Source organism: Neomonachus schauinslandi, chromosome 1 (genome assembly GCF_002201575.2).
Source record: "Neomonachus schauinslandi chromosome 1, ASM220157v2, whole genome shotgun sequence".
Taxonomy (NCBI): Eukaryota; Metazoa; Chordata; class Mammalia; order Carnivora; family Phocidae; genus Neomonachus; species Neomonachus schauinslandi.
This window is the reverse complement of record NC_058403.1, coordinates 8,325,688-8,351,375: the sequence shown is the minus strand read 5'-3', so window position 1 is coordinate 8,351,375 and position 25,688 is coordinate 8,325,688. Positions and strand designations below refer to the sequence as shown.

The 25,688-nt window shown below is 43.5% G+C and overlaps 1 protein-coding gene across 1 annotated transcript in view; it reads right to left on the bottom strand.

Moving 5' to 3' along the window:
* The window catches only part of HLCS (holocarboxylase synthetase), a 210,547-nt gene that overhangs the window by 61,655 nt on the left and 123,204 nt on the right, over positions 1 to 25,688 (bottom strand). The window lies entirely within an intron of this gene.

Genomic DNA, 25,688 nt, shown 5'->3' with positions numbered 1-25,688 from the left:
TTATATCGGGGTGCCTGGGTGACTCAGTCGTTAAGCGTCTGCCTTCGGCTCAGGTCATGATCCCAGGTCCCGGGATCGAGCCCCACATCGGGGCTCTCTCTCTCTCTCTCTCTCTCTCTCTCGCTGTGTCTCTCTCTGTCAAATAAATAAATAAAATCTTTAAAATAAAATAAAATAAAATAAAATAAGAAATTATGTACAGAAGAGTAAGCCAGACACCATATACCAAAAAAAAAAAAAGATTGAGAAAGAAAAGTTCTTAAATTTTTCATCTCTGAAATCAGATATACAAGGAGTCTTGGATTCCTGTTTTCTGGCGGTATTATGCCACATGTGTTTGCAAACATGTAAACAACATGGGTAATTTCGCTGCAACTAAGAAGATCTCTTCACCAGATTATATATTTCGCCAACATTTCCCCATACAACCTACTTCATGATACTAAGCGACACAAACACACTGCCAAACAACCAGTGTCTTAATATTCAAGCTCCCATTTCTTCCACCGTATAATTTCCTGTAATAATCTCATTCATGTCTGAGGTCCAAAGGCATTCTTATTTATGCTTTTCAGGTCAGTATGCCAAGAGCAAAAGACTCATTCTTAAAAGGTTGAGCTTTTCGAACGAGTCCGGAAAGAATTCTACTGACACTGCATATTTCCTCAAGAGGGATAATGTAAAAAAGCAAAATTTTAAGAAAATGGTTCTAATGCCATTTTCAGTTAAAAGCGCTGAGAGATTTACAATGATCAAGTAATATGTCAATTTCTTTCAAATGTTGCCAACATTTGATGCCAACACAATTACAAGTTGGGAAAATGTGTAATGAATAAGGCAGCTCATAATTTCCCTTAGAATATGTATGTACAACTTATTAAGTGGCATAAAAAGCAAAGAGTCATGGCAAATGTTGAAACCCTAAATCTGAGTTTCATCGCTTTGGGGCATTTGAGTCAAACTCCATCATCTGGAAGTACCTACGAATGAGAAATATTAGGTCACAAGCTGTTTTAGAAACACCTGCAGTACCTGCACCTAATGAGGCGAATAAATGAGAGCTTCAGGTTCCCCATCAAACAAGAAAACTTAATAGTTAAATCTGACATAATAAGCCCAAACTTGAACCCTATAGAAATGAAAATACTCACATGGAGGGCATTTTCTCTTCCAAATTTTGTGGTTCAGTTCTGCCAGCTCCCTTACCTAAAGCCACCTGGGGGAAAAATGTGCCCCCAATTCTAGATCAGTATGGGTTTCTCCAGAGTAGGGCTTGATTTACTTGATGGTCTTTGGAGGCTCAGAAAGAATAGATAGAGCTTTCTCTTGATGTCTCCTGTCCTCACCCCCACCCCCCCAAACATACCTACAACCTCGGTCAGAGGTAACAGGGCACTGACATCTCGTTCCAAACCCCAAATCCCATCCCTTTCAAAGTACAAGCCAGGCCAAAGGCAGGACGTGAATGGATGACTCTCGAGGCTTCCCCTCGGAACCTGCCTGCCTACCTTATAAACTATCACTTTCTCCCAAAGGGGAGATACTTTTGTTTCCTTCCAAAAAGCGTTGCCAGATTTCACAAATAAAAAATACAGAATGCCCAGTTAAATGTGAATTTTAGATAAACAACAGATCATTTAGTAGTTTAAGTGGGTCAAAAAAGACTATTTTCTCTGGCAAACCTATGCAGAACGTTCATAATACCGAGAAAGAGTAATTAACACCTTGACGTCTTCCTGAAAGTCCAGGAAGTAGAGAAAGGCAGCTAGGATAAGAGTGGGAAGTTAGAGATGAGGAAAGGGAAAACATAAAGAGAAAATAAAGTCTTTAGTAGAATGTCATGTGCTGCTTCTCAGACTTTACCATGCGCACCAATCACCCAGGGATCTTACGAATTTGACCTGTGGACTCTGACCTGGTAGGGCCAGGGGGCCTCTGGTGTTCATCTTTTCTCAGGTGATGCTGGCTGGTGCAAAGACCATGCTCTCTGAAGCCCAGCTAGACAAGGTGGGGGCCATGCAAATGGTGTGGGTAAGCAGTTGGTGAGGAAGAAGGAGGCTATGGATTAAAGAAGCTTTTCTGGCAGTTAAGGTTAAACACAAAGATCTGGTCTCTTCCAAATTTCCTTCTAATTCCCCACTGTGAGAAATAACCACTATCATCATACATACTAAGAAACAGGTTCTAAGCAAAGAACAAAAACAAAAACACACACAGACACCAAAAGCAAAAGCATCAAACAATTTCAGACATGCATGCTTTTCATATTATTGTTGAGAAACAAAGCAGCACATTTAAGAATCCAGCACAAAAGCCCTGTCACATTTAAAGGACCCAGTAAAAACAGGGGATACATTGCGCAGAATTCATCAAATCGGTGCTCTTAAAGAGCAGCTTGAGACCTCAGGCTTTGGCCATGGCTTGGCCCTTGGGGGCAGCCTTTTGAGAGCTGTCTCGAAATCTGTCCAAGTCTCTCCCCTGCACATACTTGTTGCAGATACCATCTCCTGCTTCTCCTTTGCCTCCTGGAAGACAGAGAGGCCTGGCTCGCCAAAGAACATCTCTTGTCACTGACAGCAATGAGTCTGGTTTGTGTCTATATTCCAGATGATGCTGTGCCTACGTGAGCTGAGCTCTCGGGAGGCAAGGACTCCATGGCCCTGTGCGCTGGCCCCCCAGAGCTGTGGCCACATGTAAATGCAGACTCGGTGCACGTAGACAAGTAAGTGGCCAGAAAAGAGGCAGACATTCCAAATCTTCTTTAGGTCTTACCTAGGAAAAAAACACCCCACCATGTCAATTTCTCACGGCCTGACTAGGCAGAGGTGAGCATTTTTCCCACACTCGCACTTTTCGCAGATCTGGGCACTGTTCAAAAGTGTTTATATTTATTTGGTTTCTTGGGGGCGAGGGAGCTGCTGCTGTTTTGGAGGCAATAAATGGAGATGGTGGAAAATCAGGGGCACTGGGACTGTTAGAATGTGCAGGGAGGCAAGAGGATGCGCACACCAATATGTGTGTCCATGCCACTTTCCAAGAGTTATTTAGAGAAAAGTTTTTCCTTCTGGTTCAAGCGGCTTGTCATATGGGCCAGGGGTGGACATCTATATCCAGGGACATAGACATAATGAGATTCTTACAGTGTCCTTGATCCCTTTGACTCAGGATAAAATAAAAAAAAGCCACTGGGAACCTGGGTAAACCATCTAGTCACCTTGGATTACCTTTTCCTATTCAGCTTCTCTAGTCCTAAAGCCAAGTGTCCAGCTAGGTCCAAGGACACAGAGTTTATATGTAAGTCGATGCGGCCACTGAAGGGTGTTCATAGAGATACTAACCTATCACAAATATTTATTCTGGGAAGTGGAGATACACAACTCTGGTTGGTGCCCACACAGTCCTGGTCCAATAAATCCTAAATGCATGCACATACACTTATTTTATCATAAACATCCTGTTTTTCCACTCATTAGAATTCATTATTCCAGAACCAACCGATGACCCCCCTAACATTTCAGAAATGGAAATTACTTTTTTTTTTCCAGGTGATGGAGTGCTCTCTCACTAGCACGTAGGAGATTATGTCCCAAGAAGAAAAGGAGGCAAGAGACACAAAATGGCTTTATCACTGTCATACCCACCAATGAGAGCAGCAAGAAATACTTCCCAAAGTTCCTTTCTCTAAAGACTGTATTATCATATGTGGAACATAAGGAATAGCATGGAGGACCGTAGGGGAAGGGAGGGAAAACTGAATGGGAAAAAATCAGAGAGGGAGACGAACCATGAGAGACTCTGGACTGAGGGAAACAAACTGAGGGTTTCAGAGGGGAGAGGGCCGGGGGAGGGGGTAACAGGGTGATGGGCATTAAGGAGGGCACGTGCTGTGATGAGCACTGGGTGTTATTCGCAACTAATGAATCACTGCACACTACATCAAAAACTAATGGTGTACTGTATGGTAGCTAACTGAACGTAATAAAAATTTTAAAAAAAGAAAAAGACTGTTAATAACGGCTCCATTTTACAATGGTACAAAAGCTATGTGCATTCAGTAAGAACCATACTTTCAAATTTTTAACCTGTATCTTTTCCTGGGCTTGTGATATGTGGTGAGATCCTCCGCTCCCAGTCACAAAGTCACAGGGGGAAATGACCCGTACGCTGACAACCATTCTGTACCCACACAACCATTCTGTTGTTCACTTTTGGTAGTGTTCAATAAATTACACGCAATAGTCAACCCTTCATTACAAAATAGGCTTTGTGTTAGGTGATTTTGCCCAACTGTGGGCTAATGAAAGTGTTCTGAGCACGTTTCAGGGAGGTGAGGTTACGCTATCATGTTCAGCAGGTGAGGCGTCTTCAACGCATTTCTGACTTAGGATATTTTCAACCTGTGAAGGGTTTAACGGAACGTAACTCCATTGTGAATCACGGAAGGGCAGCGTTTATCGGAATGTGACCCCATCATAAGTCAAGGAAGAGCCGTAGTGATGTAAGGGACAGCCAAGCACCGCACGAGGCTGTCTCCAGACGAGGGTCAGAACATGACTGCATTCTCATGAACGGCAATGATGTGGTCAAAGGCGGGTGGGCCACAGCTGCCAGGAATCCAAGCACCCCCTCCCCGCTTTTTGCTTTATACTCACAGATGTGAAAGAACTAGGTGGTGATGTTTCCTTTTCCATGACTAGTAACCTTTTCTTCTTTTAAAGCCTGACAGTGATACTAATTACTTAAGCAAAGGATCAAATAAGTCAGCTGTTGCCATTGCTCAGATCCCAGTAAGACTTCCATTAGCAAAAATTAAAGTTGGCTTTCCTCCTTCCTGGCAATCATTCAGAGCAACCTTGTTTGGCTGTAATTACACCATGGCCGTTGTAGGAACTTTCCAGAGCAAAGAGTAAGCATTTGATAAAGGTTAAAATTAGATTAAAATGAACGACTAAGCATTAGATAATAGGATGCATTACATGCCATATTATTTTCAAAATGAAAAAAAAAGGCTACTAATGTAGAATCTTCCGATATAAAGGTAGATTATAAACACGGATACTTTCCTTTTTACTCACATTTGGGATTATTCTGGTCTTACCATTTGTGCCTTTGCTCAGTCTGGACTTAATTGGTTTCTCTGTCCTTCCCTCTAAAATTGAGTCTTTTCACCAAATGACCCTGAATTCGCCTTAACTTGATTTTCTGGGTTTACTGTGTTTTCATCTTCTAAGAACTGTTACTTATCTTGTGCCTTCGTTGTGATCAGTTCTCCAACATTTGTTTGACTATGGCTCAAGATTTAAAATTTTTTAAAAAGAAGAAGAATTTAAATCTCTTAATTCTCAAACACTCACCTACTCTGCACCCACGGGGTATTCTCCCTTGCCCCTCTCCTCCACCGCCTTCCCCACCCACGGCACTGGGCCTTCTTGTCTTTGACATCATGCAGTTCCCTGAATAAAGGAGACTGCAGTTTTGTTACCAATGAAACGAACTTTACATTAGAGACATCCAAATTGTGTGGATTTGGCATAAGCTTCTTTCAAAAAGTACTACTCCATTATTGGGAATGTTTATGCCTAAAAAGAAGATTCTGTGTTCTATTGTGTCAGAAGCTTTCAGAGTGCAATTGTTCAATTTGCAAACTGCAATTGGTTAACCAAGCTAAACTTAATTAGTCCAACGATCCTACAGCCCACATCAAACCCCACTGTTTGATGTATTCTGCGAGGTGTCCAAGCCGCCTACAGCTGTCTAAGTGCCACAATGAAAAGGCAGCTAGGCTTAGGTCTGGGAACTGAAATGAGCTGTTCTAAGTGGGGCTTTTCTTCCATTTTCTGAGGCTGCACTGCTCTGACCTTCTCCAAATCAATCCTTTGCGGATTAACATGTAAAGCAGTGTCGAATTAATTTCAGAAAGGGAATATGAGATCAGCCTAGGATCATACAAAACATCTAACTCCTAAACACACTAATGCTTCTAGCCATTCAATGAGAAGCTGTCAATAAAGGGAAAAAAGTCGGGGAGGGGGGCGGCCAGAAGGATTTGAAGGTTGGAGCAATCTATCAGACTAGTTAGCGCATTGCCTACTTCTGTGGCATGGCTAATGCATTCCTCTAGAAGTTAATCCTATTTCTAAAGACCATCCCGCTAGGGGCACATAGGCCGTGATGAATGAGAACTAAAATGCATTAAAATTCTCAACAACTTCACCAAAAGGCACACTATTAGATTCTGAGTGTCTACGATAAGACGGTTCATTAAAAGTGCAGGTCTTAAAGACACCGCTTTTGTCCCTACGTACTGGGGAGAGAGGATCCGTGTGTCATTTGCTACACCTGCAGCGAAAATATTTTTACATTAGGTTGTCCGAGTAATCACACAAGAACCGCTACAGAAAACGGCAAGGGAAGGCCCTTTCCCTCGAGCTGGCCTTAATACCGCTCTTATGCGCCTACACTCAGGGGAGGCTGTGTGTTTCCACAGCATTAGCCACACAACGGTGTCATTAAACCCACTTTTAAAAAATCAGACATGAAAGAGCACTTATTCAATTCCCTTGAAGAAGCTGCAGTGTTTGAACACGTCTCTTTTTCTCCCGTTGTGTTTTGCTTGTACTGCACTAAGAGATAATTTAGCCGTTTATCACGACGTAGCTGGGGCTGAGCGTTCATACACACATTGAGTCCAGCTTTTCGTTCATACACACATTGAGTCCAGCTTTTCTTAGAGGCAGAAATCTGTAACTATCTCTGAAGACAGCGGATGGCAGTGGGCCCAAGACTGGAAATTACATCTCCATGAGTTAGGTTTTGGTCCCGGTCAACAGGCATGGGGAAAGGCTGGACAAGCCTCAAGAATGGGGCTGCAATGAATTATAACGCAGCGCTGATTCTAAAATCAGAAATGCCCATAATGCAGCGCTTGAGACACTACAGAGCTGACAGGAAGCCGCAGGTGAGGAGGCTCTGCAAGACAAAACTGCAGAGGAGGGGAGCACCCCTAGAGACGGGAGGGGTCCTGTGCAGAGTATTTGTTGAATGAATGAATGAATAGACCGAGCTGGACTTGGCCCCTGGCTCAGGACAGTTACAGAGACTCAACTGGCTCAGGTTTTGCAAAAGTTCATTCTCGATGTGAAACACAGTGTTTGGCAGAGGGGTTCCCTGGGGGGGGTGAGGAGGGTGGGAGAACCACAGAGACGGACGTGTGACCGTGTCCGCTGTGTTTCTGTGCTTCACGCCCGACGATTACGTCTAATCCTCACACGACTTCCGGAGGCTGGCATCTCTGTTTTACAGACGAAGCCCCTGGAGCTCAGAGAGGGCAGGTTGGATGTTAAAGGTCACACAGCTCACGGGCGCCAGACACAGGACTGACCCCGGATCTGTCCGACTCCAAAAATCCAAGCTCTTTCCGCTTCTCTATAAAGAAAAGCCCTGTCCGTTATAGAAAAATACAATATGGACTAACAGAATTTTTAAAAAATCACTAGTAATTCTATCACCTCACATGAGGATTTGAGTGAAACTACACTGAATCCCTGACCCCCAAATATCTGCCACCCAACAGGTCTTAGATGCCTCTCCCGTCTTCCAGGTCGTGGTCTGCATGGCTGTTGGCTTTTGGATTATCCCGAGAGAGGCAGCCCAAACCACCCAGGACCCAGAAGTAGCTCTGCGGGTGGCCAGCTGCCCAGTGGAGGAGGGGCAGGAGGAACATCGGCCGGCAGACACAGCATGAGGGGTGCACAGCTGGGGCCAGCCCCGGGGCCTGGGACGTGAGGGTGCTCCAGCAAGTGTGTAAGGCAAGAAACCAAGTAGCACTTGGGGAGGCATGGTCCCCCCATAAGAACGGGGATCACTTTACAGCATAAAAGGCTGTGACCCGGGACACAGACCACCTGGGTGGTGGCAGAGTTAATCCCAGGAAGGTGGGCATCGCGAGGGGCGGGCTGGACACTCTTCCTTCCGCAGCTCTGCCTTCCTTTGCATCTGCCCTTTGCACGCAGGAAGAGTGCGTGCAGATTAGGAAGAACAGAGAAAACAACTGTCCGTATTTCATTGGTTTTGCTGAATCACGGTCATGAAGACTTGTGACAGTGAGCTGACAAACTGCTAGACACTCGTGCGTGCGTGCCTGTGGTCATTCATTCATTCACTCGATTAACTGGCTAAAATGATCACCATCACACTCACCAAAAAATACTGACTGGGAGATCCGGCCTTTGCCAACTCTGCAGGATCTTCCCCCTCAGATGTCGTGGTTTGCGTTTTGCTCTAGCGTGACCTCAATGTTACACTATGAAAACAGGGTTTCTGTACGTCTGTAACCTGGATGCTCACGTTCTCCCCTCCAGGACGCCTTGTGAATGGCTTATACGATATTTAAGCATTTGTTTAAAACAAACAAAAAAACCTTTCAAGAATATAGTCTGGATAGACTGAAGGCTTGTTGCTGAGTTTTCAGTACAAAGAAATTCAGTGATTATCCCAAAACTGACATAAGGTTTAAGGTACAAAGTCTAGGCTGTAAGAAGAAGACACGAGAAGAATGAAATTATCCTCTTTACAATGAGAATTATGACCAACACAAAGAAAGGGAAGGGAAGCAGGGGAGGAAGAGGACAGGGAGAAGAGGGACTGGGGTGGGGAGGGGAGACACGGACACATGGGTGCAGGGGCCCCAGCGTAAGCACCAGAACCATCAGCTGGCCGCCCTGATGAGCACAGACAGCTGAAGCCAGGTGTCCTCACCTTCCCACGCCCGCCAGTGAGCTCCTGTCTCACCGCATACGAGTAATTTACAGTCCTGCTGATCTACCTTATGCAGACTATGTGGTATTAAATGGTCAATCCTCATCTAATGGGTGAAGCAGACTTAACAAAGCATATCCATCAGACCTGATGGGCTTTTTTTTTTTAAGTTTTATTCAAGTAATCTCTACACCCAACTTGGGGCTCGAACTCATGACCCTGAGATCAAGAATTGCATGCTCTTCCAACTGAGCCAGCCGGGCGCCTCTGATTTTTTTTCTTTTTAATAAATTTTTGATCTTGAAAAATTTTACATTTACATTGTTTTTAATGCTATGGCAACTGCAGTGGTTTTCTTTGTGATGGGCTTAGCGTGTGTGACACCCACCAGCACACATACACATGCTGGCCCAAATCAATCAACCAACAACTCGTTCGGGGATACAGAGACGTAGCTATAGATGTAGTATCTAGCTAATCCTTACCGTGAATTTTACTGCTCATGGTATTTTAAAAATATGGTTATATGGGTCAATTATCCATGCCTGGCAAGTGCCCAGAAAATGGAAGAACAAGGAAAAGGACATGATCTAAGTGTTCAGGTTTAGTCACAGCAGAACAATGATTTAAAAAGCACGTACTTTTAAAACTATCCATAAGTATAGCATTTAATTCACAGTAAGGTTCAAAGAAATGAAAATACCCAAGGAAAAGTTAATATATGACTCATGGATTTACCTGTGCTACAGGTAAGAGCATAACTACTCAGGTTTTCTTTCTTTCTTTTTTTTTCTTTCTTTCTTTTTAAAGTGCTGCCAAATATAATAGTGACTAATAGCTTTTTTATCTAAGTCCCCACTGATTGTAGCATACATCTCAACTTCAGAAGTGTTAAAATGTATATTTTAGAACTGGTGAAACAGTAATCAAATTAAATCCAAGCCTACCAAAACTACATCTCCTATTTATTTGGATCATAATGCACAATGCCAGGCAGAGAGTGGGAACTGGGTAAATATTTACTGAATCAATGAATGGTCTGGGAGGTAATATTCATGTGTTCATACGGAATTACTTGCATTTTGCTGACACACCATCTTCTCTCCCCTCTGAACTTACCTAGGCCTGGGCCACTCCTGTTTCATTCTAAGGAATTAGGTCAATCATTATGGACACCTCTTCACTCTATGTGATAATTTCCATGTAAACTACAAACACTGATTTGTTAACTTTCTTCCAGGATTCAAGAAGACTCATCCAATCCTTTCAGGTACTCCAGACTTGCAAATATGTGTGTGTGTGTGAACTTGGTCTATGACAAGACTCATAAACGGTCCGTTTAGCAGCTTCAGATGCCCAGGCTGCATGTGTGCTCATCATCTGCCTGTCTTTCTGCATTTCTTCATGGAGCTGGGAGACAGTGTGTGTCCCAGTGTGCACCCATGTGCTGCAGGGCAAGGCACATGCTCTGTCATTCACCTTCTAGGTCTCCTACCCCTGGACGCACCGAGTCAGGGTCACTCGTGTAAATGAAACTCAACTGGGTTTTTGTGTTTACATTATCCAGATAAATATTTTTCTCTGCATCTGAACTATGTAGACCAGGCCTATCTAGCTATTTCTCCCTCCCATCCACAGAGGACAAAACTCAATTTGTTGTCCTCAGAGGTTCTCTGTGTACCTAACACCATGACATCAAGAGAAATGAAAGAGAACACTGATGCCATGCTTGCTGGAATACCAACAAGGAGGATGGAGGACAGTGACTATAATTATTGTCAATTCTCAACAGAAAAAATGGGGGTGCTAAGTACTAAGTATTGTACTAAGTACTTAGTACTAAGATATTGTCAACTCTCAACAGAAAAATGGGGGTATTGAGTACTAAGTATTGTACTAAGTGGTTAGTAGTCAGTACTAAGATACTGTCAACTCTCAACAGAAAAGTGGGGGTACTAAGTATAAGTATAGTACCAAGATATTGTCAATTCTCGACGGAAAAAAATCAGGGTATCAGAAACTCATTAACAGGCCACTACACCAGCAGGCTCCCTGGCAGCACAGATGGAGAGAGAAGTCTTAAAGTAGAAGTTGTTGATGAACGCCCATTAACAAGCCATCAGAGGCATCTCAGCAAACAACCCATGGACTGCTTGCCTCCTCACCTGCCTTCCCTGCCACGCGACCGGATGGCACCTGGGATGGTCAAGGCCAAATAGGATGTCACCTCTGCCACCTCATGCAGAATTTCTGCTTCTTCTAGGTTTTCTCCTGCCCACACTATATGGAGACTTTCTCCTTCGGGGACTTCACAAGAGCCAGAACCGAAGACAGAACCTGGGTGAGGGGCACAAGCCCAGCAAACAGAATACAGACACACGTGCACTCCTCGTAACCATGACAGCAACAGAAACTACAACAGTAACGGGCAGCGTTTTCCTCCTATTCCCGGGGCCAGATTTCAATCAATAACTTAGAGCTCGGCCATCCAGGTGCGTCCATCTGAATGCTGGTTATGTGGTTTTGTTAAAGCTCTTAACCATTATATTATGTAACCCGCAGTGGGGGCAGGGGTCTATCTGCTTAATACGGAGCTCAGACTGGCCTGGGTACAGCAGAGTTTATCGAACCATGGCGCACATACCATGGTGGTTGTGTAGGGCAATCTGAAATGACATTAGAACTTTCGAAGCCTGACTGTCAAAGGTCACCAGGAACCCATCTGAAGTGAGAGTGGAGATTGTTCAATTTGCTGCGGAAGGGAGTTCACAGAGGAACCTCAGAACACCCTAGTAAGAGGGAGTTGGGGGCCACCTACCACACACGTTGGGATTGTGCTGTTTCTATGGGGTGGTCATGGGTGGAATTTTGTCTCCCTCCTAAAGAAAATATTAGAGTTCTGACCCCCAGGAGCTCAGAAATCTGACCCTATTTTTGGAAGTAGGATTTTCACAGACATAAGTTAAAATGAAGTTAAAATAAGGTCAGTAGGGTAGATCCAAATCCAACTCAACTGAAATCTTATAAAAAGGGGTAATCTGGACACAGAGACAGACACACACACAGGGAAGGTGACGTGAAGAACAGAAAGAAGAGGGTCAAGTGACTGGGGTGACACAGCCACATGCCAAAGGATGTCAAGGACTGTCGGCCACAACCAAAAGCTGGAGGGCACAAGAAATGATCCTCCCTTAGAGCCTTCAGAGGGTACACGGCCCTGCCAATACCTGGATTTTGAATTTCTAACCTCGAGAACTATGAGACAATACATTTCCATTGTTTTAAGACAAAAAAAAAAAATTGATCAGCTGTTATGAAACTCTGAAAATTATACTGCCTAGATTTCAAATTACTTTAGTTTCCTATTAAAAAAATAATTACAGCCTGTGTGCCGACAATTCTTGAGATTGGTTTGGTTCTGATGTGCATGTGTGCACACACATGCATTTATCTTGTATGAGTGATTTTTAAAAGATGAGCTTCGTTCATTTTGCAAATCAGTTAGACTTCTTGATTCAGTTAAAATTCAGGAGGTGGTCTGGGTTCTCTCGGTGTTGCTTGGGATCTTGTGGATCCCCACGTCCCTCCTAGGCCCAGGATTCCATCATTCTGTGAGCAGAACTAGCATCCCTGGGAGCACAGATGAATGACCGTGACCATCATCCACAGACTGCATCAGAACATCAATGATGCTGCAGAATAGCTATGGGGATTTGGTATGAGGGACGAGAGGCAGGCTGGAAATCAGAACTATTTCAAGGATGAGAGACGCCCACTGATGTAGCTCTCAACAGTGAAGATGGGACTAGAAATCTGGCATTCTGCCAAGCTGTACCTCGGAGGGCAGAGGGAACAAGGAGCAGAATGGTAAACTGAGGGGCATTCTCTGCACACAACAGAGGACTGGAATTACCTAGAAGGGAGGGGGGAGTTCGTTCAACCACTACAAGGGGCTAGAATAAAAAGTGATATAAAACTGTGAAGGAAATTGAGAGAATCCTACCTATTTCCATTCTGTTTGCTATGATTTTAACGTGAGAGTGACAATGAGGGGAAACCTATCAAAAATCGTGTTTTTGCATCACACTGCATCCCGTGTGAAATGATTCTTGACAAGCCCAGATGAATTTCAGTTCTTTTAGGCCAGTATTTAAAATACATAATCACCGGGGCACCTGGGTGGCTCAGTCGGTTGAGTGTCTACCTTCGGCTCAGGTCATGATCCCAGGGTCCTGGGATCGAGCCCCGCGTTGGGCTCCCTTGCTCAGTGGGGAGCCTGCTTCTCCCTCTCCCACTCCCCCTGCTTGTGTTCCCTCTCTCGCTGTCTCTCTCTGTCAAATAAATAAATAAAATCTTTAAAATATAAAATAAAATACATAAACACCTTTTACTACTATTGATTTAAGTACCTTTTCCAATGAATGAACCTTTTAGTCTTTCTCCCTCCTACTCCCAGCCCGTTCTTTATTTTTCTCATGTGCTTAGAGTTTCAGAAATTGAAATTTCCCGTAAGAAGGGCAGGCCACCTGACAGGAAGAGCTTCTCCGATGATCACACAGTGGTGTGGGTTTTTTTTTGTTGTTGTTGTTGCTTTTACTTCTTGATCTTTAAGATTTGGTGTTGTTTTTGTCAATTTCCCTAATTTCCATCCTACTTTGTTGCTGGTGAGTTGTTTTTTCCAAATACGCCAAACATCAATTTTAACTTTTTAAGTGACAACAAATCAATCGCCATACATGGGTGTTTATAAGTTAGCATGAAAATATGCATTAAATGTAACTTAGAATATATACCTACTCGAGCATAACCTTTCCTGATTGCCAGACAAAAGCACACCAGTGCTCATGTGGGGAGACATCCCTGGGAGAGGGGGGAGTGGACGAGGAAGGAGCATCCCAGGCGTACGATGCTGCTGTTTCAACGAGGACACAAAGGCAACAGCAAGCAGGCACTTGGGCCTGAGATGAAAGGAAAAGCCAGGCTAAGCGTGCAGAGGAAGAAGCACAGGAAGCGATAGATCTCCAGTGCCCCCGTGAAGAGCCTTAAAGCACAAAGAGAAGCCTGGATTTGGTCCAGAGTTTGAGGAAAATCTCTGGGGCACTTTACAGAGGAACTATCTCAGGAGAAGGGTTGGGGATGCAAGCGAGGCCAACGGGAGAAGCCTTTTCTGAAGATAAACGTGGGGGCCCAGAGGAGAGGCTAGAAGAGAAAGAAGGATCTGATCACCCAATGACACATAGGGAGACAGGTGGACAAAGCAGAGCCAACCCAGAATATGTGCCATTGATCCAAATCCCACTTATCCCTAACGAAGCCTGTGCTGATGGCTGGGAGAGATAAGGGGGCCTGGCACCCCAAATCCTTCCATCTGCCCTCTAGGTTGACTTCCTGTCCTGCAGTGGCTGGAAGAAAGAAAAAACAGCATTCCCAGACTCCCTAAGGTAAGGCTTTGGAGGCAACTGACAGAGATTTGCCCATCACATGTGCTCACATGAGATCTGCAAGGAAGAAGAGAGGCAGAGACCCCCCACCCCCCAACCACCTCCTGCCACTTGAGCTGTTATGCAACCAGTCCCCAAGCTGGTGGCAGCAACCAGATCGAGCGTCCCAAGGCCACAAGCTTCCTGGGTGTTGCAGGCACAGTGGCAGGGGACCTGCCCCCTGGTCTTAGCCAAGCAGTGCACTCCTGAGGGCGGCAGTTCTGGGGGCTCCCTGGCCCCTCCCCTTCCTCAGGGTAGGCCACTTCAGTTGGGGTTCATGTAGAGCACAAAATCAGCCATAGTACCTGGCTTGCTAAAATGTAACACGGAGGCCGCTGGGGGCGAGGGAAGGTTTAGGAGGAGGGCATGGGCCTCTGGAATGCCAGGGGCTGCGGGACCACTCTGCCGTAGGAATGCCGCGGGGAGGTGCCTTCCCGAAGCTTTCTTAGCCCAAACAGCTGCGCTGTGATCTAAGAGACGTATGCGTTGTCCCCTAGCCTATGTTTAGCAGAACTCATAGAACATGCAGATTAGTATATCCTATCTTTCCCGAAAACAGATCCTCCGAGTTCCAGTAAGACCCCTTGTCACACATCACGTCCTTGAGAAACAGTGATAAGGATCTGTGATTATCCTGAAGGACTAATAAAGGCAGGGAGCAAAGAAGAGCAAAGGGTCTTCATCTCTGAGCGTGGACCACCCCCCCTTGCCTTCTCCTCTCTTTCACAGCAAAGTTTGGAGTCATCTTTGATCTGACGGTACAGGGATTGCTGGCCATTCCCGGCAGTTTTCTAGGTCATTCTTGGAGCTAGCCCAGAGTCAGCACCTCAAGCCTTCTTACTGATTCCCCCAAGTACCTAATCACCTGCATCCAGTCCCTTCCCGCTCAAGAGACCTGGAACCAAGCCTGACTACCATGTCCCCAGTGTGTCCTCCTTCATCTCCAACTGGACAAAGAGTAAAGTTCTATCACATGACATTTTCTAGAATGGTTACATCAAGTTTTACATATGTCATGTACTACTGTTAGTAACCTTTCACAACAGCATGAATAAACACATAATACCATTAATACCGTTTTACAAACAAGGAAGCTTGTCCAAGTCTACACGGTCAGCAATGGAACGGAGGTTTCGTTCTGTTATACTGCTTCCCAGTCCCAAAGTTTACCTGGTGAATACAGAACGAATATTCAAATGAGAGAAAGAGAAGTAATGAGGTAATAGAGCACCCAGTGTAGGCTTAATAAGTATAAACACAAATTGGGCATGTTAATAGGCAAAAGGATAAAAGAAAAGCAGAGAAAGGATAGTCAAATGTGTGGATAAAAATGCCGATGGTAGATCTAGTAACTGAGAAGGGGTGGTGCACTAAGGAGGACTGAAGAAATACAGCAGGATGCAGATGTTTGGTGGCAGGTTGGGAAAGGCAGGTGCCTGGTAGAATCCATGAGGAGCTTACACTCAAACTCTGTTGTGAGGATAAAAAAAGGATGAGTGGTGAAAAGTTAAAAGAAGTATAAAGGTCAACCAGAACTCTACAGTGAGCATATTCAACTGGAAAGTGTAAGATACGGCCGAACTGGAAAGATCAGCAAATAATTCCCTCAGTAGAAAGAAACTCAGTTGATGAGCATATTTCTACAGATTTCCCATGTTCTATGAACTGAAGAAAGGATAGTACGTTTTGTTGTATGTGCAGGCTCAGGTTTGATTCAGGAGGTTCAGAAGGCACTGAATAGAACCAGATACCAGGATAGAGTGTATCAACAAAGGGGTGAAGTATTCCTAATAGGACTAAATTTCTTGACAGAATATTTATACTTGTATCTCCCAAGCGTTCAGTACTTGGGACATGGATGGTATTCAGAAGTTTGTGGAATGAATGAGTGGTTACGCTTTGCTAGAGCAGACAGGACCAACACCCTGCAAATGTTAAAGGATGTGCCGAATGAAGCTGCTCAAGACAGACCTTTCTTTCCTTCATTATTCCTTTTTTACAAAGGGGTAATGGCCTATTCAGCAATTCTTTCTTTTTTTTCCCTGACTGTAACAGAGAACATAATACCATATTTTCACTAATAGCAAAAACAATTCACATTAGAAGGGGTTCTTCCATCCACCAGAGTTAATTTTTTAAGTGGATAAGCAATTAAAGATGCCAAGTAGATTACAATTGATCCCTAGCATAAAAGTTGTGATCAATAAAAAACAATCTGTAAATTTGATTGCATAAATCCTTTTTACTTAAGTCCACCATAAGCATAATTTTCAGGATCACTCCTTTGATCTCACTTACTGGAAAAGAAAATGTAATGAAAATATTGCTGCATTACTGAGTTTTTAAAAAATCACAAAATACCCCTTTTTAAATTTTGAACCATTCATGGAAGACAAATGGGTGATTATCAGACCATACTGCTAATCATGGAAAATGTGTGATTAAAAAGCCCCTTGTGATCTAGCCAAGCTCCTACACTAATATAATAAATGCTCTCAAAAATGCAGCATGCTTTATTTAACTGGTTCCAACAGACCCTTACTGGTTTTCATGGTTTAGCAAATTTACACATCCTTTGGCTTCATGCAGTGAGGATTTAACTCAAGTGGCATCCATCTCTTCTCCCCTGGCTTTTATGCGTCTGTTGCCAGTTCTTGGCCTAAACTCCCGTGAAACTTCAGATAACATACCAAACCACACTTACTGTTCTACCTTCCAGACACTGTGTCTTGCTGCTCAGTTGGTGAGTGGTACATCAGTGCTCGACTCCCCACTGCACTTCCCCTCCCACGCTGCCACCCGTTACATTACCAAATTTCATGACATACATTCTCCGTTCAGTAGCAACCACTGTATCTTTTGTTATCTATGGGTTAATTTTAGGAGTTGATACGTACCAACTTTTTATGGTATGACACATAATTGACATTACTAACTACATATATATTATCTGTTACAGAGCCAAATAGTATGCTAGATTTACATTTCCTTCTCAATGGGCTCACTGTGCCATCTAATGGAGAATGTTTCTCATTTCAAAATAAAAAATAGACCCCCCCCTTTTTTTTGTATTCTAACAGATACTGTTATGTAGTGGACTGGGAATGGTGGCCCCCCCAAAAGATATGTCCATGTGTCCTAATCCCTGGAATCTGTGAAATGTTACCTTATTCTAAAAAACGTTCTTTCCTGATGAGATCATGCTGGATTACCCATGTGGGCCCTAAAGCCAGTGACAAGTGTCTTTATAAGAGATACAAGAGGGAAAGACACAGACTCACAGAGAAAGATGAAGGTAGAGACTGGAGTGACGTGACCACAAGCCAAGGAAGCCAGTAACCATCAGAAGCTGAAAGAGGCAAAGACCAGATTCTCCCCATAGAGCCTCTAGAGAGAGCACAACCCTTGACAACACCTTGATTTCAGACCTCTGCCTCCAGAACTGTGAGAGAATAAATTTCTGTTGTTTTAAGCTACTCAGTTTGTGGTAATTTGTTAGAGCACCTCTAGGAAACTAGTATACATATCCAGGTTTTACTAAACTCCCAATCACAGTACGTACATATACGCATCATCAATTTCCCTTTTGTTCCAGAGATTTTCCTCCTTGGAGTACTCTCTCCTGTTCCATTCTGAATGGGCTAATTTAGGCCTCCTGTATGACTATCTTCCCAGGACTGCCTTTCAATGCTTTCATGGTTGGACCCTTGGACCCACTATTTTCTGGACCTCATGCTTTCATCTTTCTTGGCTTCCTTTTATGTTTTGCTACAGCATAACCTCAAGTAACTGCCTAAGAAAGGATACACATTAAGCTAACTTTCTGAGTCTTTGAGTGTCCCCAAATCTTTTTACCTGCATTCAAATTCAATTGAGTATTTGGATGGATGAGTATGGGGAAGATGGTAGCCACACCTGGGGTAGACATAGTCTAACGTATAAACTTGTCCAATCACTAAGTTGTACACCTGAAACTAATAAAAAAAATTCCAGACTCAAAATTATTTTACTTTGGAACGTTAGCACTACCAATTCTCATTCCCTTGCAGATATTTATATTTATCCTTCTCTGGAAGTTTTTAGAATATTCCCTTTATCCTTGGTTCCCTGAAATTTCACACTGATATGTCCAGGTATGTCTTTTTAAAACCCACTCTGCTTGGTTTTATGTAGGGCCTTTCAACAAGAAGAGTCATGTCTTCACGTATTATTTATCTGAAAAGTACCCCGCACCTTTTTTCCTAGTCTCCCTCTTAATTATTGGTTGCCAGGGCTATCCAACAGAACTTTCTGCAACAGAAATTTTCTGTAAGTCTCTACTGTCCAAAAATATAGCTGCTAACTACCTATGGTTATTGAGTCATTGAAATGAGGCTAAGGAACTAAGGAACTGAATTCGAAATTTAGCATTTATTAAATTTAAATGGTCACATGCAGTTACTTTTAGTCCTTACCTAGAACATTTTCTGGACTGAATCTTTATTCTGCCCGACAATTGCCATACATTTCCAATATTATGACTCTTTAATAGAATCTTGTTTTAATATTCTTTTTTTAAGGATGAAATATTCCTGACCACACATTCATCCCTAATTAGAGGCTTGTAAATTCTGTTCATTTCATTAAATCAGCTCTTTAGTAGGCAGTTTTCTAGTTTATCTTGGTCTTTTTTATTGTAAGTTTTAATAACACATTTCATAATACTTGGTTTTCCATTCATACTCAAACCTGTAGTAATAAAAAGACTGATGGACATCAGAAGACAATTCTCCAAAGATATTTTCACGTTTCACGTTTCTGCACAGTCCAGGCACTCATATCAAAGAGTACACTGGCCAACATGATTGAATAGAAAACATTCCTTGGAAGCTATAGATAGTCCATTACTCCAGAGAGATTTAGATAAATCTCCCCTGGGGCCATTTGTTTACATTCCAGGGTAGGAAAAACCTAGGGATCTTCCATGTTCTTCCCCTTTCTCCCCTTCCCTCCTCTTCTGAGAGAAGACTTGCTTATATTCTAAAGTCAGTCTCTCTCTGTCTCTCTCTCTCCCCATAGGGAAGGAGGGGCGGTCATGCCAGCCACCCCATACAGGTTCCAAGTCTCATAATTCTGGGATTCCTTTCCCATGATACAATCCAGCTGCACATGCAGGGTACCATGGACTGAACTGTGTCCCCCACACCAAAATTCTTATGTTGAAGTCATAACCATCAGTATCTCAGAATGTGACTTTGTTTGGAGATGGGGTCTTTACAGAGTTGATTTAGTTAAAATGAAGTCCTTAGGGTGGGGGCCTTCATCAAATACGATTGGTGTCCACGACCAATCCATAATAAGAAATTTGGGACACAGACACACACAGAGGGAAGACACAGGGCCATCTACAAGCCAAGGAGAGAGGCCTTCTCTCACAGCCTTCAGAAGGAACCAGTCCAACTGACACCTTGATATCAGACCTCTAGCTTCCAGAACTGTGAGAAAATAAATTTCTGCTATTAAGCCACCTAGTCTGTGGTTCTCTGTTACAACAGTCCTAGAAAACAAACATTAGCCTTTTACTCTGTCATCCTACGGAGACTGGAGCACCAAGAGGCTCTGTATTTCAAGGTCTGCTCTCTGATTCGGAAATCTCATGTTCCTTTTCAAAACAGATCTATCTACCTGTGTGTCTGTACATATATGTGTGTATACACATGTGTGTGTGTATATATATATTAACAGCAGGGAGCTCTGTGTGATATACAGGGTTTGTCAACAGACAAGTTTCACTTTAGCAAAAGTAGACACTGGGGACCCCTACATTCCAGGATGAGGAGGGCTCTACTCTGTGATACCAATGTCATACTAAGTTATCATCAGAAGGTCATTTCATTTCTTTAAAGAATCAGATGAATATTTTGCTTGGGGTAAAACTACCTGTCATTCTGCTGTAGGGGCGGAGGACAGAGGACACTGACAACAAATACAGTCAGGCCCTGTTTTCAGCCCTCTGTAGTAGACACTCTCCAAGTTCAGAGCTCACGAGGGCTCTGCCGGGGAGATCAAACCCTCCACAGTTGCAGGTCTCCACGTGTCCCCTAGGCTTCATCAGCACCACCCTTCCATCTGCTTTCCATCTTCCAGAAATTGATTTAAATCTCATCTGCTGATAACCACCCCTTATGTTCTTTGATGTTGTAGATGTTTAACTTTACTGACATACAGTCATTTTAATGGGGGCTCAAAAGGAGAGAAAATAAACATGTGTGCAGATTGCCATCTTGAACCAGAAGTGCCAATAGTTTTTCTTAAATACGGTTTCTTGATATTAAATCAAAGAGTAGGCCCAGTTATCTTAACTACAATTAAGCTAAATGAACAGATGTTACACAAAACTATTTTTTCAAGTGATACGGAAAATTCTTAAGAAAAACAGGAGAAACAGAAATCTTTGAGGGTAGCCCAAGGGAATGAAAGCAGTTAAAAGTTTCAGAATACAGAAATAAAGCTCTTCCATCAAAAGAGCTATTTTGTCTGGAAACTGAAAATTATTATATATATATTAGTATTTAGGTATTGAGTTTTTTGGAGTTAGGTGTTTTTTAATAGGTAGAAGGAAATAATTAAAAAAAAGAAATACAGTTTCTTATATCCTCGGTTCCAGAACTGGGTTCTGAATCATCCCCTCCCAGGAAGTTCACTAGTAGTGTTCCACAGTGACTTGCCTTCGTCTATGAGCATCAAGATAATTGAGTACATATAAGACAAGCAGCCTGGGGCGCCTGGGTGGCTCAGTCGGTTAAGCAGCCAGCTCTTGATTTCATCTCAGGCCATGATCTCAGGGACCTGGGACTGAGCCCCGTGTCAGGCCCTGTGCTCAGCAGGGAGTCTGCTTAAGGATTCTTTCTTTCTCCCTCTCCCTCTGCCCCACTCACACGTGTGCTTTCTCGCGTGGGCTCTCTCTCAAATAAGTAAATAAATCTTTATTAAAAAAAAAAAAAAGATAAGCAGCCTGAGATACAGAACACAGCTAAGCTCTATAGCTCAGATGTTCAGCCTTTCTACCACCATGGTGAAAAGAAAAGAAAAAAAAAAAAACCTCCTCTCAATTCCCTAAGGGATGTGTTCTTACACATAAACTGACATTTAGGCTCAGTTCGATACCGAAGCCAAGCAAGAAAGTCCCAGCCATGCAGCTTATTGCTACCATATATGCATTGATACCTCTCACCAATGCCCTGTCTACTGCTCAGTGAGTGCTCTTCTGGCTTTTATGTGATCAGACCTATGACCTAATAGAAGGGCAAAAAGGTCAAAGAAATGCCTCAAGAGGAGGAAGAGGGTGGAAAGAAAAGAACACAAGGATTTACCCTACGGTCTACTTGACTGGAACCCCAGCAAGCAGAATATCACACTAGAAAATCTTGATGAAGGAGCTAACGTAGATCACACAAGTGGGAAGCTTTTCTCCTTAACATCTGACTCAGTTAATACCTGAAGAGAGTTGGTTAGAAATGAAACAATAAAGTTAGTGGATGCTACAGCTCCCGACTTCACTTGCAGCCCAGACAAGGATTCCCTCGGCCAGAGGTAGACTATCGTACACCAGACATGGTTCTGAACATTTCACAGCCATTGCTCATTTAATACTCACAACACATTATCCTTGCTTTACAGATAAGGAAAATGAGGCACAGAGAGATTAAGTAACTTAACCAGTAAGCTAGAAGGCAGAGTCAGTAAGTCACAGATCCTCAGACCTGATATTAACAGTCATTCCCTAACTCCTTGCTCGTTATTTACTTTAAACATTACCTTTAAATTGCTCTCTCTCATTTAAAAAATGAATATTATGCTAACCTGAGTCAGCAAAATGTGTCCTCAAATGTAGGCAGGGGAAAAAAAACAAACAAACATGTTCCCTCAAACAGTAGCCCTCACTACAGCATAAACCTTTTAAGAACTGTGAACAAGCCCCGGATTCACAGCCGCCTTCTCCCGCCTTCTCTAGCACCGACTTTTGGTTTCACTGTTTGGATAACTAAGGGAAGCAGAGGAGGTAGCTTTTCATTTTCCAGTTTCTGGAAAGGCCAAAGAGGTGAACTTTTTCTCCTTGGAGGATGACATAAGACACAAGAAATAGCACAGAACTCAAAACTTTTAATAAACCTTTTGAAACAAACATAAAAATATTTGATTCTGACCTGATTCTACATGGAGATCTCAATATTATGAAATATGATATTCATATTCATGAATATAGTAATATGCTATGAATAGTAAGGAGAGGAGGAGGGGGAGGAAGAAGAGGAAGGGGAAGAGGGAGAAGAGAAGGAGGGAGGAGGAAGATGGAGGAGGCGGGAGGAAGATGGAGGTGGGGGGAGGAAGATGGAAGAGGGGGGAGGAAGATGGAAGAGGGGGGAGGAAGATGGGAGGAGGGAGGAGGTAGATGGAGGAGGGAGGAGGCAGATGGAGGATGGAGGAGGGAGGAGGGAAATGGAGGAGGGAGGAGGGAGGAGGTGAAGGAGAAGAGAACAGCAGCAGCCAAGCCAGAAAGGGATAAATCAGATAAAGGAAAAAGTTCCAAAGTAAGAAAATGGTAGAGGATCCAATAATTCCTACACCAGAATTATGACTGAAATAACTGTCCCTTGAAAGTATTTCCAGCCATCAAAATTAATTGGCTCAGAAACTATGGACCTAAGTTTTGAGAAGCGAAGATTCTCCTTCACGTGTGCTTCCCGAGTGAAGAGATCTGCTAGGATTCAGGATTTACCACGGGGTACGTGGTAGCTCTTCACGAATACCTGGAGCCCCCTAGTTCCTTCACATTGAGGTTACCGCATTCCAAAAGTGGAAGCGCATTTTCCTCCTTAGTTGTGCGGCGAGGTACGAAAGAGAAAAAAGAGAAAGTAACTTGGCATGGGTGTGCCACACTATGAGTGTTACCGACAGGCCGAAAGCCAGAGACCACCCAATACAAGACGCACAAGTAACAGCTGCAATTGACTGCAGGAGCAACCAAGTGCAAGTGTGACCTATCGCGAGAAAGACCGAGCGTCAGTGACCTATCGCGAGAAAGACCGAGCGTCAGTGACCTATCGCGAGAGTGCCGTGAGCAGGACCGAGCGGAAGTAGGGCTCCACGAGCACGTTCGCGCGCTGTGGGTGGCCCGGCACCTTGAAGCTGTTTTATGAGATTCTTCCAGTCCATACTTCTAAGGCTTCATATTCTGCGTTCAAAAATAAATTGTAAGGTTGAGAAAAAAAAACAGGTTCTTAAGAAATGGGGAATTATCAATGGGGAGTTGCGTGCGATCAGGAACAGGTGGAGTGCTGCCTTGCCTGTTGGAAGACTTCTCAAGCAGACGGTCATCCTCCACCTTCCCCTGAGGAAGGTCTTCAGCCTCCTGTCTCCATTCCCAGTGTCCTGGCCGTAAGGAACCCCATTCGGAACCCAAGCGCTGGGGAGAAGCCGTTTTCCAGCAGAGCAGGCAACTGCTTCCAAGATGGAAAACCAAGGGATTCCAAGGCGCCTGACTCAGATTATCAGTAAACCAAATTACAGTTTTGTCTTTTCTAAATATTGTGACAAAGACTTTAATTTCACATTATGTCAAGAGTTTTATGGAGCCAAGAAACTTTCCAGTACTGAATAATCCTTGTGTGAATCCCACAGAAATCAGGCGGCAAAGGCAGCAATCATAACTACCACCTTTGGGGTCAAAATTCTGATTAAAACCAACTGACAGTGTATTTTATTAGCAGTAAGATTAAATGCAGGGCATATGTCAAAGCTGTAATATGAAGTCACAATTTCTCTAGATTACAGTTGGAAGCAGTAATTTTATAACTCTACCCCTCCCTAGCCCGTAAATCCAAATATAGTTGAGACAGCTACTCTGGACTGCAGGGCGCTATCTCTGCTCAGTGTAAGCCCCAGGGGAAGGCGCTCCCCTCTGTGGGGCCTCAATCCCTCAGCAAGGCCATGCCAGGGCTCCCTGCTCCCCATGTTTATGGACCTGGGCGTGTCTCCCAATCCAGGGCTGAGATCAAGTGTCACAGGAGTACAGGGCTCCTGCACGCCCCGGATCAGCTGTCCCCAGGCAGGCATGCCACTTGAGTGGTCTAATTAGCCACTATAAAGATGTCCTCTTTTGCCAGCAATAATGAACACTGGGACATTTTTAGACACAAAAATATCTGTTCAGGCATATCAGAGGGGTGCCCTCCTCCTGTGGCTTTCTGTGGGCCTCTTCGTGCTTAATCACAGTGGCAAAATGCTGATTCCCATTTCTTTAATCCAACCAGGAGTGACCTGGCTTATATTCATCCTCTAGCTAGCCTTACCCATGTCTAACTCATCTTCTTACTCAATAATGGCATGCAAATATGCCCATGGCCTGTTCCCAATTCCTATGCCCAATGCCACTGTCTGAATTTCAGGCTTATTATGGTTTGCTTTGATTAGTGAGATAGCCTCCAAAAACTTCCCCTGAGTCAATCAACCACTATTCCCAGCCACTATCACAAGATTGTTCTGGAACACAGCCCTGCTTACATAGCTCCATACTCAGACAGGTGGACAGCATGTCACGGTCAGCCCTTCTATCCAGGTGAGTTAATCTGTTTTTCCACTGTAAGACAGGAACAAGAACCATGCTCACTCTGAGGCTATGACAGGACCACTATTTTGCTTATCAGTACAGTGAAAACCTTGATTTAAAAAAAAAAAAAAAAAGGCAGTAAGTGTCAAGGAATGATTGACATTTCTTTCTCATGTAGGAACTGTACCAAAGATGTCTGCTGACCAATGATCAACGTACGCAAACTGGATGGCACTTGATGTTCATAGTACTGGGATCTGACCTTATTGTTCAGAAAGGTATTTATAAAGGTTTTGTGAAGTGCTCGCTTCAGCAGCACACATACTAAAAGCTTTGTGAAGACCTAAAGCATGACAAAAACTGTGTACTATATTAGATGGGTGTTTATAATCTGAAGAACCTTTTTTTTTTTTTTAAAGATTTTATTTATTTATTTGACAGAGAGAGACACAGCGAGAGAGGGAACACAAGCAGAGGGAGTGGGAGAGGGAGAAGCAGGCTCCCCGCGGAGCAGGGAGCCCGATGTGGGACTCGATCCCAGGACCCTGGGATCATGACCTGAGCCGAAGGCAGTCGCTTAATTGACTGAGCCACCCAGGCGCCCCCTGAAGAACCTTTTAAATAGAAATCTCTACTAATAGGCAACTCAGAATCTCCCTAAATCCACACTGTAACGAGTTTTAAACCTTTAAAAATACAACACACAAGACAACATCTTGGCTATGTCCATGCCAAGGAAAGGCCCAGACAAAATTGAAAGTGGCTGAATCCCAGAGAAAACATTTTCTTAATCAAGAGGGAATTAATGTTTAATTTATCTAGTGGGTGCTGTTACCATAACCTCTTAATATCAAGCTCACAAA